General features: G+C 44.1%; 1 protein-coding gene and 1 long non-coding RNA gene across 8 annotated transcripts in view; both read left to right on the forward strand.

Moving 5' to 3' along the window:
• Nucleotides 1-16,296, forward strand: part of SORCS2 (sortilin related VPS10 domain containing receptor 2) — a 552,575-nt gene that overhangs the window by 30,559 nt on the left and 505,720 nt on the right. The gene's annotated exons all lie outside the window — the stretch shown is intronic.
• LOC310898889 overlaps nt 1-16,296 on the forward strand; it is a 53,533-nt gene that overhangs the window by 19,856 nt on the left and 17,381 nt on the right. For all 3 annotated transcript variants that reach the window (XR_014583828.1, XR_014583829.1, XR_014583830.1), the window contains exon 1: nt 1-16,009. This exon is cut by the window's left edge and continues 19,856 nt beyond it. This is a non-coding gene — a long non-coding RNA (uncharacterized lncRNA). The remainder of the gene's footprint in view (nt 16,010-16,296) is intronic.

Below are 16,296 nucleotides of genomic sequence, written 5' to 3' on the forward strand. Positions count from 1 at the left end.
TTACATGGCCCCAATTACCCTAATCTCTGCTTTTTAGCGTACAGTATTTTTCAGAGTGGCCTTACAGAAGTACTGATAACCCGACCTCACAAGCAGGAGGATGTGGGCGAGGTTAATGGGTCTTCTGGGGATTTTCACAAGAAGTCTGTGGAGCAAGGCCTTGATCTGAAGTCCTAGGCTAATGCCATTGCCACAGAGTCACTTTTTCCATAGCTATCCAGCCTTCTCTGTTTAAACTATGAAAGGATTAATGAATTTTGATAGAGATACACTAATTAGGAGACAGCTTAAGCTAGACTTGACGTTATGCCATAGGCTTGAACGTCACGGTAATGGGTGAAATGTCCTCAGTAGTTTTCTGGACAAGGGCTCAGATGAGGGAGGATGCATACGGGGCATTGTGGAACCACAGAAATATGTTGGCGTCTTCCAGTGATGTGCTCCTCACTTTTGGCTGCTGTGTCTTTTATGAGCCCTGCCAAACTCATGTTCTCTAAGAAAATACCTAGATGAGTAAGCCAGCTGTTTAAGTGTAAGTTGATTACACCTGATCCTCAGGTGATGTTGAGAATAGCCCGCCAGGAATGGCATGGTGAAGTTTCGTATCAGCGCTGATTTCCACAGCTCGCCATAACTGTTGCTTTTCTAAAGCTTTTTGCCAGTGCCTCCGTCTTTTCCTTTCTCACGTCTGGTCGTGGTTAAATAATGTGCCATAAGGTTGCTGCAAGTTTCATTTTAGCTGGAGTATGAACATCACCTGATGCTTTTGAACTGCATTTTATTCACTTATTAAGTAAAATATGTTGATAACTCAAAAAAAAAAAGGAAAAAAAAAAGAAAAGAAAAAGCGACTTATCACCTGTGCTTAGGAAAAATACTCAACTCCCTAGCCTTTTATTAAGCACCAAGTGCAGAAAGCTGTAAATGAAGGCATGATTTTGCTGTGATAAGTAGCCTGGTAAATACCAGGTATCAGGGAAAAGCCCTAAAGGAGATGCAATTTCGACTCCTGGTGAGGAGGTGCAATTGGCTTGTTTTGAAAGTAGTCCTACATGCCAACAGGTTCTTGTACCCTGCTTTAAAGCACACCTCCAGCGGGCCAGAGCCAGGCCAAGTGGAACCCCGGGCCTTCATCCCTGCCAGATAAAAGTCCTTCATTTTTCCACGGGGAAATAATCACCAGCTGAAGTGGATCAAGAAATACTTCTACGTGGATCATACTCAGCAACAAGTTTAATTACAACCGAAGTGGCAAATATTCCCCTTGTGACACATCCTCCCTTTATTGGCATCAGAAGAAACATTTAGCAGTGGAGGAACCCTGAACTTCCAGGAGAATATTCTGCTGTTTTACTGCTCTGGCCAGGTGACTCTTACATTAGTCCAGCTGCCCCTTTCATCTTCCTTTCAGGAGAAGGAATATATATCTTGTGATTTAATGCATACCCAGCACAAGGGCTTTGCTTTTAAAATCTGCGAAATATTCTGCAAGCTTAAGTTGCATGATAATATTTTATTAAGGCAGTAACTCTGGATTTTGTTAAGATTTAATGTAGACACTTTTATTACTTATTAATCAAATCCCAGGTATGTCAGGAGCATGATTTAATTTCTACTTAATAATCCTCTAAATGCAAATATTGGAACTTTTTAAAACAAGCTAAACATTTTTTCACTTGAGCTTGATGAAGCTGATTAAGAATTACCTGCAATAAGGGGTTTTAGCTACAATGTAGACTGTTTAAGAAAATAAATTACGACCTCATGGGAGGGTGAAGAGAAACACCGAACACACCAAGAGTGAGATTTTCAGAAGCACTTCTCAGTGCCTTAACTCTGCTCCTTGTTGGGATTGTTACCCTTCACTTCAAATGGAGCAAGGTGAGGGAAACAGCCAGTGTCCATCTTGGATAAACCGTGCATGGAGAATGCAGAAATATTTTTTTGGTATGTTCTCTACAAAATGTTTGTTCAGCATTGCTGTGAAATCCTAGTTGTCTTGCTAAAATCAAAAGTCTTCTGAAAAAAAAAACAAAAAACAAACAAAAAAAAACCCAAACCAACAAGGACAGGTTAAACTAAGTGAGCTGAGAAACAGCTGTTAGATTCACTGGCAGGACTTTATTGTCTGTGTCTCGTTAGCTTTTTGTTGGATTTGGCTCTGTTCCTTGAGAAACAATCCCATCTCTTGAAGAAATAAACCTCATGTTGCCACCTTAACATAATATGAAAAGTCCTACCATCTTCTTCTCTCGTTAAGCTGCGTTTGGCCACTTTTCTGTCGGACCCTTTCTGTACTGAACCCACTGCCTGAAATATTTCTCATTGCCTTATCCCTTCAAAACTCGAGTGTATCACAATGCTTGCAAGGAGACCTTCAAGCAAAACATTACTAGTGTATGAAATATCTTTAATCAATCTTTATCTTTAATCAATATACATCTACTTCTAAGAAATAGGAGACGTTAAAGATTGTTCAGCCAAACTAAGTGTTGTGCCCTTGTTTTTATCCCCAAATCTCCCCTCCAGCTTCCTCCATGTCCCACGTGGCTCCAGCCTCCCGGAGACACGGGCAGGGCTGTGGGCAGTGGCACTTGCAAGCTCACGCTACAGTGGCTCTTCTTGGTCTCCTCTCCTGCCCAGAGCAGCCAGAACCCAGCTCACAGAATTGTTATTACTTTTCCTTCTGGAGTCTCATAAAATAGAGTGAGGAACAGATAGTAACTGTGGTTTCTTTTTTTTTTTCTTTTTTTTTTTTTCTGTGTGCTGCTGTTGAATGCATCTCCTCAAGGAAGTTGCAAGTTGCGGGAGCTCAGAGTGAGTGGTGTCCTCTGTAAGTTCATTGCTGGAGAGGCTGAATGTAATTCCTCTTGGGGAGAGGTTGTATTTGTTTCAGGACCTTGTGTATTAAGCCTCTTTATGGAAGGAAAGAGAGTTTTCCATGCATGATGCCTTTCATGTAGATCGGAAACCTCCTCCACAGCTGTCTCTCTTTTCTCTTAGCTTTGTGCAGGGGCCACAGACACGCAGTGCAGGCCGTGTATTTGCCTGCTGGGAGGGCTCTGGTTAGGCAGAGGCACCATGGGGGAGGTCATCTGGCTTCACGTCCTGTCCTTAACCCCGACTGTCTTTGCAGCCCTAAATAAGTTGCTTAGGCCAACATTTCTGAATGTGGATGTCTGCAGTTAGACATCCAAATCTGTAGTTAAGCAAGTAAGTAGGGCTGCTCTGATTTTTATAGGCACTGACTCCCACGCTGTCTTTATGTGCTATGTTGTGTGGGGGTTTGCAGCATTACTGACAACTAAATGTGAATTTAGGAGCAGAACGTAAGACATCCGAGTTTGGGAATGTCAGCCTTGACCTACACACGTTTCATTTTTTGCCCCTCTGTGAAGCCAACGTGGTGATGCCTGCCTGCCTGAAGAGGATGCCAGCAGGACTGACGGGCTGCGAGTTTTCTTATTACAGCAGTGTTTTGATCAACCAGTAGCTGCTATTTTCCAATTTATGAATAAAGACAGTTATTGTTGCTACATAAAGGAGGAGATTTCTTCAGACCCATTGCCCATGATGCAGCTGACATGTGCAAATGGAGCTGGCTGATAGATTTCTAAATGTCAAGACCGGGCTGTTAAACACAGCCTGGTTTGATCCACCCTCCACCAAAACGGATGAATCGCGGTTTCTCAGCAAGAGGTTAGATGGCTTCTCCGAGACATGTGCAGCATCAGGGTGAGGAGATAAGGGCTCCTTTGTGGTGCTCCGCACTCATAAATATGCTGGCTGCATGGGCTGGGTCAGCCTGTTGGAGCATTTTATTAAAAAGTAAATAATCCACTGTTTTGGTAAAGTTTTGGGGGCACATTTTGATCTCATTTTTCACCCCATATCTCTGGCACAGAGAACAGAGGAGCTTAGAACTATGCTGGAAGGAAACTCAACTTCCTTTTCATCACATGGGGACCAAAATACAGTGTTCTCCATTTAAAATTCCTCTTGTTCTGGTTTACAGTGACAAGGGTACATTATTATTACTTCGTAACAGGGAGTGAGTTCAGTGGCATACTTTAAAGGCCTAGATGTGATGGTAGGAAGCAGATGCAGCTTTCAGCTTGGTGCAGGTTTAAGCCCCGGAGGTTCCTGGTCAATGTCATTCTGCTTGCAGGCGGAGGCGCCTCGACTCCAGGATCCCTCTGCCTCCCGTTTGGTGGCTGCTGTGCCAGCCCTGCCCCTTCTGGGGACAGACCAAAGTCTGCCGCAGCTTTATACGGGGCATGTATCAAAGCCTACTTTTGTCTTGATGAATTCAATGGGAATTTTGTCTTTAAAAGCAGCGGCGGCCCCGCTGGATTCCTTCTGTTAGAATTTATTCTTTCAGGAGTTTGTGTCCAGCAGTACTGCCTGCCTCTGGCTTCCCGTGACTTAAACATGAGCCGACTGCTCCCCGCTCACCCTGGAAGATGGGGTTCCTCGCTGCAGAAGGCTCCAGCTTAGACAGACAGGCGTAATTGTTCAGAAACAATTTTTCCCTTGGCTCCTGATGAGCCTGTCTTAAGTCAGGTTTGGTTTTTGTGCTCTGATACGGAGGTGTGACAGTGCTTTTCACGTAATTGGGTTACCACTGCAAGCGTTGTCTATTTTCATTAACACGTTGCAGTTTTTCTTTAACAGGTAGGGAAGCAGTACAGGCACAGAATCCTTCTGACTACCAGGAAAATGTTCTTCAAGCAAATGGGTTTATCACATACTTGATCAATCTTTCAAAACCCAGCTGTTAAGCAGAATCAGAGTAATCAATTGTGCTTTCTGCGTATGTAAATAATGTATCAGAAAGGATCTTGGCTTTTAAGAAATGCACTGCCTGTGTTGTTTTCTCACTCCAGAGCCTTGAAGCTGCTTTGCTCCAGTTTGGATTCAAGAGCCTTATGCAGCACAGTGCTGTGTGCGGTACACAACTGCTGGAATTGTTTCTTTTTTTAACGAAGAGATTGGCAGCCACTTGGATGAGTCACAATCATGAGCCTAATTTTAGCTGGTATGTATGTATTGGGAGAATTTACCAGAGCAAGTTGCATCTCAGACGTTCAGAGAGGTGAAGTGAATTTCTTTTTCGGCTTCTTAGAAACTAGCTTTTGGGTCTGAATTCTGTTTCTTCTCCTGTGGTTTTGTTCAGCCTGACCAGAAACACAGCATTTACGGCCTTTCTGGCAGAATTAACCAAACTCCTTCACCTTCAAAGAGATTATCAGAAGGAGACAATCTAGATTGACAACATCAATACTATGATTAATGCTTGTTTGCTATGCGTTTGACTTGTCTTTGCCTGTGTTTTGAACATAATGAAGTCCAGAGTTTAAGCTGTCCCGGTGCATCTGTTAATTTACCCACATGCAGCCTCTGCTAGCGTCTTCTAGCTGGCATGGGAAATAGCACGGTGTGGTAGGATGCCACTTAAAAGTTTAATTTATACAGTCAGAGCCCTCCAGGCATTCTGGCTACATAATTTGGTTGCCAGCATGCATGCCACTGTTTTTTTTAAGCCAGTAGATGTATTCGGTTGAGTACTACATTTTGCTGTGTTGGTCTACCTGTGTCAAAGCAACGCAACCTCTGGCAGGAGCTGGCTCCTATTTCTGGCAGCCTGTTAGGAAAGGAAATGTGGGACTTGGGTTTTGAGTGCTGTGTACACAAGAAGGAAACGACACGCTTTTTATGGCATCTTGCGGTTCCCTAATGCATTATTCCTGTCTCCTGTGAGGCAGAGGTGCCAGACTGGATTGCTGAGGGAGATGGAGGTGAGTTGTCATTTGGTGCCTGTGCTCAGCAAGCAGCTGTTGGTAGGACCCAAGTCCCTCCCCTGCTTTGTGCTGTGATGCTCCTGCTCAGCCTCTGCATGCACCTCGGTAGTAAACTACCATATGTTGTTTATAGAGGATGCAAAGGCAGTGTATCATTTTCCACTTAATCAGGATGTTCCTAATCGGGGAAATTGCCCAGAGAACTAATTAAAGCCAAATGTAGTCAATAACTACTGTTTAAGAGACACTTTAATTCGGCTTAGCAGGAACATCCTCAGGTGATTTACAGGTACCCAGGCCACGTCCCATTTTTAAGCTGAACGTGGCCTGGTTTCTCCCGAGAGAGCTCTTCCTTCTGTCTGCGTTACGATGCAGGGAACGTCTGTGCAAATGGCTTTGTCCCTGTCTGGTCTGTTCTTAAGCTGTATCCTGCGAGACCAGGTAGGCAGGGAGCCCTCCGAGCCCCTGCTGGGGCAGGGTAGGGAGCCCTGCTCCCGCTGCACCCCGAGCTGCTTTTCCCGTTGCTCCGAGGAGTCGCAGGCTGTGTGCTGGTGTTGGTGACAGTGCTGCTTAATCTCAGCATAAACACCTCCAGGTCCCGGACACGTGGGCCTGATTTGGGCTGCCTCTTGTGCTGTCCTGGCAAAGTGTTTGTTCAGCTGTGCAGCTATATCAGGATACTGATCTGGCTGAAAAATAACCCAGAGAAAGGGGAAGAAATAGGAAGAAGAAGAGGGTTGTCTCACCGAAATGGGTTTTCTAGCCTGGTTGGCCGTGCGGCTGTGCAACCAGCTGTACAAGCACCGAGGAGGGAGTGGTGGGAAGCGCTGGGTGAGGTCAGGGAGAAGGGAGGCTAAGCCAGCGCTGCTGCCAAAATGTTCCTCGCCAGATTACTTCTCAGCTTCTCTGTTTTCTTGAATGTTTCCTCACATCTGCTCTGTCACACTGAACTCTTCTGGATGCTAGCACTCCTGCATAATAACATCTGTACTGGTTCAGACAAAGACTTATCTCACCCAATATCCTGTCTCCAGTGGTGGCCGTAACGAGCAGGCCCAGGGGGTAAGAACGGGACAAGCATGTACGAGACTTCCATGGCTGTTCTCTCAGCCTCAAACCATTTTTAGCTCGGGGGATTTCTTGAACCTGCTGTGGTTCATTTATACGGTAACTCTCAGCGGGTCTCTCGAGTCCTTCGTGAAGCTGAATGCTCCCCAGAAGGAAGGCCGGGTAAGATCCTGATGTTCATAACATGTTTTGGCAAAGAGTCCCACGGTTTTCCTTGGGGTAATGAAGAAGCCCACAGACAGGACAGACCCACGCTACCGTCCTGGGACCATGTGGCACGGAGGGGGACAGCTGTGGGAGCCTGCCACCCACCCCTAGCCTGCCACACCTCACCTCCAGACTGGGATAGCCCCACCTGCGGCTCCTGCTGGCCATGGTCCCTGGCCCCGTGGCTCTCAGGCAGTGTCTGGGGGTGGCTGAGCCCTGGCACAGCTGAGTGGGAGCGGGGCCCCTCCGCAGCTGGCAGCACAGATGGGAGAGCTCTGGTGCTTGGGGCCGGTCCCTGGCACTGTTTAGTTCCTGGAAGGAGACACAGCCGTGATGCCTTCGGTGAAGCATGTAAGGGACTGAGATCATTGGGGTATTCCCAGATCAGCGTTTCTAACCTCTGAGGATTTCAGGAAGGTGACGATTTCCTAGAGGAGATGATAGTGCTTATTTAGTATGCTGAAATTGATATTTCCCTTGAGTCAGGTTTAATACCCAGTCCAGTCACCTGTGACCTACTGTCATTATTTTTATGAATACATAACTTTACATAATGTTGACTTGTTTGTGCAACGCATAAAAATATTGGGGAAAAGGCTTCCTTAAAGAATTGGAAATATCATGAGGCTGGTAACACCCGCTAGCTGCTGCTCAGCGGAGATGAAATGTTTTGCTGTCTCAGTCCAGTACCTGAAAGAAGGATGCCAAAGGACCGTTTCCAGTGAATGAAGTTGGAGTACTTGGCTAAAAAGTCCAGGGAGGAGCAGTAGGGATGCACATTGTGTTCTTCTCAAAGGTAGACAGGTTTCATATCTGAAAGCACACCAGCCAGTCAGTTCTGTGGGCAAAGGAAGTTTCTTTGCACCCTAGCGCTTGTCTAATTCCACCAGGATTCGTGCCAGATTGTAAACTGGGTAACTCTGGATAACACCATTCTCTGTGCACGGTTGTGCTCTGTGACCAAGTAGGTGGGTTGCAGAGCTGTTCAGGAGAAGCGAACCTGATGAGGTGAGGCTGCGTTAACAAACCAGGGCAGAATTTAAATGTTCCTTTAGTGGTGTGTTAGATGTAGAGTAGAATTGTCGCTAGAATATGCATACCTGTTGGCTGTGATGAGAGGGAGAACTCCGTCTCTTTTCACCTGATGTTCATGGTGGTTCCCATGGTAGTCTCTGTTGAGGCTGGTGAGGCAGCCCTGCCCAGCGTGACTGCCTGAGCTACTGGAGGTGCCTTAGCAATGAGGAGCACACGTGTAGTCTCATGGCAGAGCACAAAATTACCCGGTATTTATCTGCACATCACAAGCTTTTTATGAGTAGGTTGTGCACTTCTTTTTCCCACCCCCTTGGCATGTGGTTCCCCCTTTGTAAGATATTCACACTTTATGCAAATGATTGTGATTGCCCAAACTAATCAAACCAAGGACGAAAGCAATCACGGGCTCTCATCTAGCATCCAGTTTCCCGACTCCACTTCAGCCCCCACATTAGCGTCTACTTCATTAAAATATATATGACCCAATTCAAGAGCTAATTTGGGCGAAACCATTAGGCTTCTGTCCTCATCGCTGGTGGAAGTTTGAAGTTCATTTTCACACACGAGCGAACAGTTCCGGCTTTAAGATGCATGAAGGTTATTGCTGTGTGTGCGCCTGTGAAAGAGAGGGAGAGGGAAGGTGGCAGACAGCGATCTGGTAGGACGTGCTCCTATTTCTACAACAGCATCGTTTTATAAGGTTTTATTTGTGCTCCACCTAGGGAATGCTGGGCAGGAGGTGAAAATGTTTGGATCAGTTAAACACGTGGAGGGCAAGTTGAGCCTCTGAGACCAGAGTGGCAGGGTGCTCGCGTGGCCTCGTAACTGCTGGTGGCTAATCCAGCGGTTGGTGGGGGGCTCAGCGGAGTCCCTAGTGGGAGGTGTCTGGTTGGATCTCCAAAGGTGTTTGGAGCAAGCCCAGAGAACCTCTACAAAGTCTCAAAAGTTGTTTGTTTTTCCCTGTTGGATAGCTGTTTTAAATCCCTTAACTTCAAAGGATGCTCTTAACAGGTGGAGTTTGCAAAAATAAGCAGAAGATGCCCAGATTGAGGATCTCAAGGTATGTTTTAATCCAGCAAATCCAAGTAGTTTATCCCAGTAATTTCCCAGTGATGGGCAGGATGCTGCGACTAACTCGTGTCAATAATATCTAGCGGCATGCGTGGCTGGCGGGGGTTTCTTCCCTGGAGCTGCCGTGTGGGGCATGAAGTTATCTGCGGCCTGATGGATGAGTCGCTAGAATCTCTGTTTTGTTTGCGCGGTGTATCAGCGATCATCAGGCAGCCGTCAGCGTGATTGACTAACTCAGCGCCAAGTGTCAGGCAGAGGTAACTGGAGTGAAGGAACGCAAGTGACAGCTGAAGAATAAGCAACAATCTGTCTTTTCAAATGAGTTGTTCTGCTGGCAATTTGACAAATTGCGCGGTGTAACTCAAAGTTGGAGTTAATGCGCTACATGGCTTTATTTCCAAATATTCTATTATGAATTGCTTGCATTTAAATTCCGTGAGATAGAATGCTTAATGATAGCGGCACAAATACAATAAAATTGACATAAAAATGCTGAGACAGTGCAAGTCTTCTGAGATTTATTCCTAAATATACTTGCAAAGTCCTGTTTCAGCATTTTTAAAAATAATTTGACGTTTTTGTTTTGTACAAAATAGAATGTAATAGGGGAGTTCTCGATATAAATGGACAAGAAGGAGAAATGGTGGGATTGGAAACAATTCGTTTGCCTGTAGAAAATGTCCTGTAAACTTCCACTCAGCAGATTTATTTGGGTGCCATACCAACTGATTGATCTAATTTGTCTGACTTACATTGGTAACTCAAGCTTTTCCCATCCTAAGAAAACTTGACTTGATTTTTGAGTTTGATCAAAATGACTCTGGTTCCACGATATTAGGGTGAGTATTTGCTGGGAGATGTAAATAAGGAGTATCTCCATAAGCTCCCATTTTGTGCGCAAAGGTATGCCTGGAATGTGGGAAGACCTTTCCTCCAAACTTTTGTTTTTCCTGGCTGGTTAATACCTTTGGGGAGCTCGCAGCTCTTGTAACCAAAAGTATTTCCCCATGTTTTTTTATAAAATTGCCGTCAGTCTGTAAGAAAACATGAATCATGGTTTCTCGAGGAATGGCTATACTAATTTATTGTAACTGTATTTCAAGGTGTTATAATTTGTTTCTCACAGTCTGGGCACTCAGTGGCTTGCACATGGCAAGCTAATGAAACAGCCTGTAAGAAGCTCTACTGGAAAAATTAAAGTGTGATATTAAACAATGGCAATTTTACTGGTGTACGTCCCTGGGGGGATATCCTTATTTTGCAATAAGCAACTCTTCTCTTTTTTTTTCCCGAACTGACAAATCAAATTTGTACCTAAATTGAAATATTCTGCTCTGATTCCAGAGTAAGCGTACCCAGATGAAGAGCTATTTGCAAGCAATCAAATGGCCCCATTTAAAAGACTTGCTGTGAAGGTGAAGTGTCCTTGTTTTATATCGTGTCGCGTGGACTAGGAGGGTACGTTGTCAGCCACCATGCTTGACTGAGAGTGCCAAGTCAATCCCACGTTCGTTAAAAACGTCCGCTGTCCATTAAATGGCTAATACTGCACCTTCAGCTAAGGTTGTTCAGGTGATTGCAGCAGCTTTCGGTATCTGTGTGCTCTAGGTCTCCTTGCACACTTGTTCGTGTGAAGGAACTGTCTTTATGTTGGCAGGTAGGGGTGGTGGATTAAGCACCACTTCCACAGCAGCACTTCTCCTGTTTGTCTTCAGCGCTGCTACCTGCTTATGCCACGGTGCAGATCTGTCCGTGAGTCTCCGTGAGATCAAGGACAGGCATCAGGAACAGATTTTCCTAGTTATCACTTCTTTTAGGAGACCTTGCAAACAGAAAAGTTTAAGCGCCGTTGGCATCAAGACGTGCCACTCTTGTGCTGTAGCTGATGGGACTGAGTTTGTTTCTCTGAAAGGGCTGAAACTGGAGTTCAGATGGGGGCTGGGTGGTTGCAGCTTACCGCAGATGGGAAGGAGGGGAGGTCATTTAAATAGATTGCCAGCAAGTCGTGGCAGAGAATATAACCACTGCTTGCCCTGAAGATATTTACCTGTTCTTTAACAGCTGAATTTGCAATGACATCTTAGTGCCTGTGGCAAGTAGCACCGTAAGAACTTTTTCTTTCAGATACAGGCTTTGTGTCTGAACGTTTAAAAGGCTGCGGGACCTGCAGCAGGCAGCATGTGTGTGATGGAAGCAGTGAGACAGAGAAAAGCTGAGCAGACCCTGCAGCAGCTGCATCCCCTCACCTGCAGTACCTGCTCTGCCATGGGGCAGGCAGTTTTGGAGGGTTTGAACTCTTCTCTCTCCTCTGCCCTCCAGTTAGCCCGTTCCTGTGTGGGGCCCTCCATCAGTGAGAAGCTGGTGGTTTCTTGGAGGACGTGTGCAGGCTGCTGTTCCAGAAAGCACTTGACACGGCAGCGCTTTGGAGGTTAGGGGTGGAGAGCTGTGGGTGGAATCGCTCAGCAAGAGCTTAGAAAGGAGGAAAAGGTGATTGCAATAACCCCGCTTCTCCTCCCCACAGACTCTCCGAAGGGTAAGGTTGGAAGGGACCTCTGGAGGTCATCTGGTCCAACCCCCCTTTAAAACAACTTGGATGTTGGCATCTTTTCTTCCGTTTTCAGACGGATGAGCACTAGTACAGAGGTGTGGATGATAACAGTTGATGAGTTTAATTCTGTTATGGAGTGAGTGATGTATTATCCTTTTATTCTGCGATTTATGGTTAAAAATAAAACTTCCGACAGTTCTGAGAATGCAGGAGAGACATTTCAAACAGGCATATTGAAATAAAAAAAATAATTAGATGGAAAAATTTACATTCCTTATCAGTAAGTGTGTTTATTTCAGGCTATTTTTTCTAAGGCAGATACTAAAATTTTGTTATCTAAATTCATACAGTTATGTTTAAAATATGTTATTACTTTGTTGGCTACTCCCTTTTTTTTTACTGTATGTCCCCAGACTTTTGAAACACAGAGATCAGCTACTTAAAGAATCCCATTGTGGGCTTAGATTGCAAATTAGCTCCTTGAAATATCAGCTGTACATACTTTGCATTTAATAAATTAATTTATTAAGGAAGCAAGAAATTGATTATTCAATTACTGTGGATCAGGCACCAGCCATCCTAGTATGTTAGATGAACCATGAAGCTGATCAATAAAAATACATTTCATCAGCATTTCTTAGCAGTGAACTAGCTGCTCAGAAGGGAACAAAGTGCACACATGCAAACCCCTCTCTGCTGTAAGTGTTTTCAGATGATGTGAAATGTCCTGTGCAATGAATTTGTGTATGTCAGGATATTTGTATTATGTTTGAAATGCAATTTGCATTTCGTTCCTTCAAAACAGTTCTACACGTTTGTTTATATTGTATATGTTTGAATGAGATATAGGGATCCCATGGATCAGAGACATGTTATAAAATCCATACACAGAAAAATCTGTTGGGTTGTAACTTTAAAGCTGTGCTGAACACTGGCAACCATCCGGAATCAAAACTGCCATGGTTTGTATGTGTCTCCCTGTTTCCTTCTTCTCAAAGATCCTTTAAATCTTTGCTTGGGAGCAGGCTGTCCCAGACAGTTTATCGAGGGTGCTGCCAAACTCTTCTCATAGCAGACATCTTACAGGGCAGGCAAAGCAAAACAAGTGTTTTCACTGGGAATTTATGTGCAGAGTGGTTGTTGAACACTTTGCCTACTTTTTTATTTAATTTAATTTTTTTTCAGGTCTCAAAAATGTTCCTGTTGCAGCTGCTGGAATAGGTGATGACTTACTGTGTTTTGCATAAGAATAGCAGCATAGATCAGCTTTGGGACGTGGGCAATAGAATATCATGACCCTTCATAACGTTGACTGTTGTAATGTTGCCATGTTTGGATTCTAAGTATGCAAGCATCAAACTGTTTCTTGCCGTTGTAACTGCCTACCAAACACTGATTGTGCTGGGCAGTGGTGTAAGTATTGCATTACTTCTGATCCCGTATTTGTTTAAGAATCTCAGATTCGTATTCTGCAGGCCAGACAGTTCTGCACTCTTTTAGATAAGTCTAAAACCTTTGATCTTTGTCAAACACTGAAAGTTGTTTGCGCACTCCTTTGAGATTAAGGAGATGACAATGCCTTTACTCGAGTGGCTTCAGGGGAGTTCTTTTCCTTTTACACCTGAATAACTGAGATCAGAGTCAGGTCATTGCTTTTGGAGCCCTGTTTTTCTTCTTTCTTTACTAGAATCCCTCTAATGATACTCAGCTGCCCGAAAAATTTCAAGAGATCCAAAGTAAGCATTGCTGGGTGGTTCAGGAGTCTGTCCTGCCTTTGAATAGTTTTGTTTTGAAAATAAAATCGTGCAAGATAATTTTAGCGCATTTTGCAAGACTCGGGTTGTGATCTATGGTTTGTGTTACCGGTACATTCTTGTTCAGCCTCACAACTCCCGGCCAGCCCTGGGAGATGTTGTAGCAGTAGAAAAATCTTTATCCCTCTGTCTATAAACCCATAAAACTGCTACCACAAATCTACACAGATGAAAGAAGCAAAACAAGTTAAACTCAAGGAAGATTTATGGCTGTCACCAGCCAAGCAAGCACTTCAGCATGCAGTCAAGTATAGGCATGGGTTGAATCCACTTTTAGTCAACAGGTTACTGAAGCTCATGACCAAGTCCCACTGCATTACCAGGAGAAGCGAGCGCGGGTTTACACGCCTTGCTGACTTGGAGTCTGTTCCCCACAAAAGTGCGAGAATCTCCTCGTGTCATTTGTGTGACGTTTGTGCCACGGCAGCTGAGTACAAAGCCGCGGACCGACGGTGAGTCATCGGCATCACCACAGCAACACATTTCTTCTTAATTCTCAAACCCTTTGTCTCTGGTGAGACGAATCTCTCTTGTTATACCTCCTTGGTAGAGCGGTACGAGGATTTTTAAATGTTGGGATGAACGAGCAGGGAGCTTGCACACGTTGAAGATCAACAAGCAATCCTGCTTTGCATTGCCCAAGGGATCTTAGTTTGGACTTTGGGCTCTGTGCTTGCCTCCTGGATGCTGCCCTGGTGCTCTCGTGCACCTATAAAGGCTGTGGCCATCCCTGGGCAGGTGCACATGAGAGGAGATGGGCACCGAGTGCTCTGCTGCTTCCTGGCACCCGTCTGCAACCCAGAGAGGAGCAGATCTCATTAAACCAACAAATGTTTGTGTATCAGCAGCAGCTACATCCAACTGCATCATGTAGGGCCATCCATGAAATTAAATTATTTGATATACCAGATTCTCAATTGGTGAAATTCAGTACCTGAATTAATTACAACGATGTAAAACAGCCAAGGGGAGGACCCGTTTTCTTGTGTGTGTTTTCTGAGAGTTTGCTTACTGAAGCAGACATCTGAAGTACTTTTTTTGTACGGTAACATAAGATGATTATTTTGAGAGAATGCAAATGTTCAGAACGAACCATTTTTTAACCTACTTTGAGATTTGAATTACTCTTCCAGAGACAGCTGGTATCTTTTCAAGCCTCCAGTAGGGCAGGGAACTTTCTAGGATGAATTTTGTGTTGTCCTGTTCTCCTCATTAGCCCAGGTACAGATGTTTCTGTGAGGACTTCAAAACGAAAAGATGTGTTCTGAGTCTTTGAATAGTGATTTCCAGTCAGATTGAGACTCCTTATGGGATATAGTTCATCAAACACTTGTCAGTCACTTAATGTTCTCTGCTTTGTTGAATTCTCAAAAAAGGCATGGGCGTCTGTTTTCAGCTCGATTCTTTGAAATAATTTAATAACCATGTGAAGTCAATTTTTTTACGATGCTTTTTGGCTTGTGTATGCTTTTTTTGATACGGATGAAGGCACTTGAAGCTGAAGCCAGAGCAAGGGTCAGAAGAGAGGTTACGTTGAGATGACCATCATGGGAGTCCTTTTCTCCCCACTAATATTTACTTTGATAATGGAGCTGTTGACGATGGCAGAAAATAGATTTGGGGACCCCTGTGGGCAGGAAGGCCTCGCAGGCACAGCAGGGTCGGGTGCCTGTATGGAACAGTTAGCCAATATTCCTGCAACTGTTAGGATAATTACACTTTGAGGTTTTTCCTCTTTCTGAAAATCAGCAGGAGAAGGATAAACTCAACATTATAAATTACACTAAGAAGATACCGCAATGATTGTACCTCAGTTGCTGCCTCTTACAACTGCGTGCCTTGTTGCGTGTTTTGCCCCAAAAAGTTTGTTTTGAGGAATTAGAAACATTTCTAAATTAAAAAAAAGATACTCAAAGATTTTGTTGTTGAACTGGGGCAGAGAGAAGACAAATGTCTGGCAAGCTGACTTTGCTTAATGACACTCTTTGTCCTAGCAGTTATCTCGTGGATCTGACTGGACTCATTTCCCAAAATTTATATCCATCTGTAATCGGAAGTTAATGCCGTAGAGTAATTCCAGTTCAGAGCCTGTGCTCACTCTCTTAATTAAATTACTTGAGACAGTTTAGGGTGAATAGAGGGAGGATTATGCAAACAAGAAGTTGTAGCCTTCCTTCCATCCTGCAGAAGTCAGTGCTATTTCATGGGTGTTGCCATCAAGAATAAGAAGCTTCCTTCCCAGGTGAATGTCATTCACTTTAATGGCTATATTTACAACAATTTAGAACATACAGACGTGTTAAATTTACCCTGAGAGTATGTGCTAGAAGAATACCAGGTAATATTGAGAAGCCTTCCCAAATGCTTTGCCCAACTTTTCCAGACACTGTTTTTTTTTATATAAAGACAAGAGTTTACTGACGTAACAGGCTCAGCTGGCTTTGGCCTGTCAGTACTTCTGCAATGTAAGTGGTAAGCACATGTCAACTCTGTATTTTAGTTCTAAGAAAGATATTCTATCCAACTTGCAAATTCTTAGTATTTGCTTACTGACTATATTTAAAGCTGATATTTTGAATTTTTAAGCCTTGGATGTGCTACATAATGTGTTTGCCCTCCATAGCTAAATATTTGTAAAACTTGCTATCTGTCATAGCTATTTTTTGAATCAGTTGAAAAAAAAGAGCACTATAATTCCTGAGGACATTCCTCTGTGTTAAAGGATGTGAAATAAAGAGAGGGAAAATCTGTA

Source organism: Anser anser (genome assembly GCF_964211835.1).
Source record: "Anser anser genome assembly, chromosome: 4".
NCBI classification, from domain to species: domain Eukaryota; kingdom Metazoa; phylum Chordata; class Aves; order Anseriformes; family Anatidae; genus Anser; species Anser anser.